This window comes from Nuphar pumila, chromosome 7 (assembly GCF_984573655.1).
Source record: "Nuphar pumila chromosome 7, dmNupPumi1.hap1.1, whole genome shotgun sequence".
Lineage (NCBI taxonomy): Eukaryota > Viridiplantae > Streptophyta > Magnoliopsida > Nymphaeales > Nymphaeaceae > Nuphar > Nuphar pumila.
This window is the reverse complement of record NC_143255.1, coordinates 117,761,676-117,766,710: the sequence shown is the minus strand read 5'-3', so window position 1 is coordinate 117,766,710 and position 5,035 is coordinate 117,761,676. Positions and strand designations below refer to the sequence as shown.

The window sequence follows — 5,035 nt, the reverse complement described above, 5'->3', positions numbered from 1 at the left end:
TTAGTTTAGGTTGAATTGAATAATTATAATTTAGCTAGTTTTGAATTTAGAAAAACACATTTTTCAGAATAGACCTTGTTTTAGAAATTATGAAAAAACTTTGAACTCTTTTTGAAAAATCTGTTTTAACCTAATTAGAGCATTATAAATACATCTTTTCCAGCAAAAGGAGACGTTTTTGTAGATTGAAAAATACGCCCCTTGCTTCTTGCCCCCCTCTTCTCTCTCTCTCTCACTCTCTTGCCGCTTTCTTTCTTTCCTTGTTCTCCCCTTCTTCTTTCCCTTTTTCTTCAAGCTTCGAACCCTTTCATCATCGACAACTTCTTCCTCTTCGTCGGGGCAGCGTGGATGCAGCTGGATCAACCATCTTCTCTTCTCAACCCTTCCATCGGAGGCAATCCTAGATAGGTCATTTCTTTCTCCCTCTTTTTCACCGTAGATTTAGGTTTTGCATAGCATACCACATTACATCACATATAGTTTCGTAGATCATCACATCGTATGCATATTTAGTTTAGTTTAGCTTAAGTTTATTGCATCTAAAAAAATAAAAAATACAAAAATATATTTTGTTTGACATAGCTTAGCCGTTCTTGATTTATAAATAGAAAAGTCGTGATTTACGTAGATCATAATTTTAATATAAGTTTTATTTTCTGTTTGCACGTTTCTTGATTAGTTTAGGATTAGATTTAATTTAGAATAGCTAGCTACATGTTTTCTTTATTGTGTTTTTTTAGCCATGAAATAACGTTTCTTTTTTATTAGCCAATTAGTTTTCTTTTTTATGAAATTTGATTTTTACGTCAATTAGTTTGACGTTTATTTTCAATACTGGGTTAGTTTAGCTATTGTTAATCTATGTACGTGATGTTTTAGTTAGTTAGATTACTTGTTTTAGTTTTAGTTTTTTTCTTTGTTTGCTTAAATACATTGTTTCAACCGATCCGGAATTCATAGTTTCAATTATTATTTTAACGTGATTAGTTGTAGGTTATTGCAGCCCTAATTTATTAGCAGCCAATGGTGTTTTTTTTGTGTTTGTCTTTTTTAGTTTTTGTGAACTAGTGCAACAATTTTTATTGTTCTCAACCAACGTCTTTTAGTTTTAGTTTTTTTCCCTTCTTTTCGTCCTCATTAGAATTACTTCTTAGTGTTTTTACCAGCCAAGTCTTAGTTTTCTTGTATTGTTAACAAATTCTTTTAATAATTTAGGTTAGTCTATTAGGCTAGTTGTGGTTTCCGTACAACATAGCTAATGTTATTTTTGTTTTGTTTTGCTGTTTGTTAAGTAGTTGAATTCTTGAATTAGGTTAGCTCGATTCTCTGAAATATTTTTTTTATGTCAGTTAGTTCAAGACCACATAGTTGTTAATTCACTTGTTAGTTAGTTAGCTTAGTGAGCTGTTAGTTTTAATTGATAATTGATAGTCGGTTAGTATATTTCTTTAATCATTCATTTAGTTAGTCATTAATCATTAGTTGGTTAGAGGTTAATTATTGATTGTTAGTTAGGTAGTTTTACTATTTTATCTTCTAGTGTAGGTTGTTACAAGTTGATTTCTTGGAATAGTTAGTTCATGTTTAGTATAATTAATTTAAATCTTGCTTTAGCTGATTTTTTTTATCATTAGTTAGTAAATTCTTGTTAGTTTTCGTCGTATTGCTTCTTGTTTTGTTTTTGTGTTTTGCAGGGAAGCATTGGAATGTGCGATAGAGCCCTTTTCGTGCTCTTGAAGTACCCTCTGAGGTCTCCTCAAGCCCTCAAAAGTGCCCTTAGGGCAAAACTCTCCCTCTGATTTATCAAACCAAACATAAATGGAAGGATAAAGGGAACACAAAGGGGACTACTAAACACTCAGAGCACTGAAGACACCTTTGCTTTTCTTTTTAAATTAGGATTTCATTTATTTTATTAATTGGGTCTGTAATAAAACCATTTATTATTCTTTCGTTTAAGCTCTTTGCATAGGGCAACACTCCCTTAGTTAGTTAATTATTTAATTAATTTTTTTTATTTTGGCAATAAAGAGTAGTTTGACTTGTGTGTTTGAATACAAGTATTTTTCGTTATCTGAGATCGACCCGGACTCCACCACTTGTACGAGCCAATTTTTATATTTTTGGTGTCTAGCTTTCACACTTGTTTTCATAAAAAATATTGTTTTAAAAATCATTTTCATAAAACTCACACCAGTTGTCATTGAAATAAATGAATGTATGTTTGCCATGGTAATGAATGTCATGGAATGAATGTATGTCATGAATGAGTGGAATAAATGAATGCCATGAATGAATGAATGTATGCATTGAGAATAAATGTTATGCTGTGGATTTTCTTAAACCTTATTTTATAAATACTGAGAATCACACTATGGTTGTACAATTACAAACTTGATTTGTATTCTTCAAGTTTGGTTTTGAGTTTTTTACTAGCACGTTGTTAATGCCGTACAACATTACAGATATCATCTTGGAGGATTAAAGCGAAGGACGGGTTGCTATGCACTCAAAGGGACTCTCTTACCTATTGCGATATTTGAAAGATATAAACTTTATTATTTGACAAACTTGTAAACTTTTAAACTATGTTGTTTTGGATTATTATTCCTTAATGACTTGTAAATATTTTGAAATGAAATGAACTTGTGCACGTTGTTCCTTTCCCATATGCAAATTAAAATTTTATCTCAAATCTCAAACTTTTACGTACCTCCTCAAATGTCTTAACCCTTAAACAAATTTCGTCTTATAAAGTAATAAACTCAACTGAGTTATGTCTACGGATGGTTCCGTATTGTATCTAATACTGAGAGGCTAATATATGCTCATGCGTGCACTTAGGCAAACCGTTCAATATTTAGAATGATTGAAACATGGCCCTAGAGAAACTCATTGACACATTACTTTTGAAAGTCATATAAAATTTAATTTGAACAATTTTTTTTTAAATTTTTTCAAAATTTTGAGTTTTGAAAAAAAAATTAAATTGTTGGATTTTTAAGGGGCATTACACATATAAACAAGCATATTTCTAAGGAGTTCGCCATGTTTTTTTAGAGAAAAAGCTAAGGATAGGCATACCCCCACCACTTATACAACCATGTACTATTGGGATTCAAACTTGCAATGTCCCAACAGATGGTGACCTGCACTAACTGCTTAATGAAAGAGAAAGAGAAAGAGAAAGAGGTCATTGGGACTCCATGAATGTGGTCTCCATGCCCTTGAATGATGAACCGGAACCATAAGAAGAGTTGGAGCTCCTACTGCGTTGCAGTAGGGGGCCTCTGTGGAGCCTGCACCTGAAGGAACCAGCATGTGTTGTTGGGGAGCAGAGGCAGTTCATCTTGCCACTGGCTTGCCTTGTCAGTATAGGTGCAACCTGGCTCCCTGCTGCCTCCTGAACTTGCACCTCCAACCCAACTGGAGTCTGTTGCCTTGTAATGTGTACAGTCTCCTTCTGGTTCTCTTCCACTGGTATATTCTTACCAATGGGTACTTGCAGATCGGTTTGTGCACCCGTTTCCGTCTCCATCACCATGTAACTACACAAATAGAAAAGACTATGTGCTTAGGGCAGCCGAAAAAGGATCTTTGGTGCATAATCTCCAATGTTATCAGTTCCAGTTTGTGCACCCAGGGCTGTGTGGTAGTGCAGAATGACAGCGAGTTCAAGAACTCGCAATGGCAATACGTGCACATGCCATTCAAAATTCATAAGTGTGAATCGGGTTATATTATATTCGATCCTCACCGCACATCTCACTAGATGGAGATGCGTGTGGGCTCCACTGTCACGGTTAATTCCCAAAGTGAGATGCATGGTTTCCAAGTGAGATTTGCAGTGGGGATTAAATATAACCGATGATAAAGACCTAATCAGCTCTGACACCAGAACTACCACAAAATGGCGTTGCTTTCAATTTGTTCTGAAGTTGTGGAAATCTTGGACATCATTTTGCACCAAAAACACAAGAGTGGATGAGATGAACTAGGTACACCTTTTTTTTGTTTAAAATATCATTCTAATTATTAGTTATATAAATATATAAAGTATAAACATGACAAAAAAAATGCATACCCACATAGGCTATGCTCATCTGGAAGGGGTAACTCGGAGAGCAGATCAAGTGATCTGCCAAATCACTTTTAAACAGTCCACAATGTACACAAGGACCCTGAGGTCCTTGTGAGATAAGACAGATCACCTGATCTGCTCTCGGTAACTCATGAATGTCACCAAGTTGAAGGGATGCCACGAGTATATGTCCCTTGCTTAGCGGCCAAATTAAACTTGAGTGTACTCCCTAACGGGCAAGTAGGACCTGGGGTTTTTACACCAATGAGTTTGCAAGTGAGGAAGTGAATTTTTTTAGGTTATCCATAAAGAAAAGAAAGGTATGCCTTATTGGGTAGGGTGACACTCCTAAACATGCATGAGGTCCCACCACTCCTAAATTTACTTTTTTTGCATATATAACTAATTAACAATTTTATATACCTTAGGTGGGCTAGAACTTGTTTCATATAGAACCGAGCTGAGCTTGATCAGGCTGGACTAAGTTTGAGCAAGCTCGCCGCAGCCTTGGATCACCAAACTCTATCCCGATTGATCGGCGGTAGGGTGAAGCCCAATTTAGTTGCTAAATTATGCTGATAATCTGAAAGCCTCCTATGTCTATAAAAATGAAACAACACTATGTGGACATCAAAAGTTTTTTCTCTTGAATAGATGATTTAAACATCACATCATACACACAGATCAGCCAAATTTCACACTCGATCAACTTACCTTCAATCACCCTGCAACTCCCCCCACAAGAGTCTCAAAGCCCATAAGAGTGCATTTCGTTGGTCATACTTGGCTTTTTAAAGAGGAAAAGAGGGTGAATCACACCCTTCCCATTCAAGCTCAATGAGCAACCAAAAAAAAAAACTTTTTTTATTTTACAAAAACAGCCTACCTTTTTGAGATATTATAAATACAATCAGTGGGGGATCCAGGATTTTGCTTAAAGTGAGGCACAATTTT

At 35.2% G+C, this 5,035-nt stretch overlaps 1 long non-coding RNA gene across 1 annotated transcript; it reads right to left on the bottom strand.

Moving 5' to 3' along the window:
- Positions 1–3,034: 3,034 nt before the first annotated feature.
- Positions 3,035–4,835, bottom strand: LOC149833128 (uncharacterized). Its single transcript, XR_016433399.1, has 3 exons — positions 4,796–4,835; positions 4,505–4,681; positions 3,035–3,548 (listed from the first exon to the last, which is right to left on the bottom strand). It is a non-coding gene; the product is annotated as an uncharacterized LOC149833128 (long non-coding RNA).
- Positions 4,836–5,035: the final 200 nt, after the last annotated feature.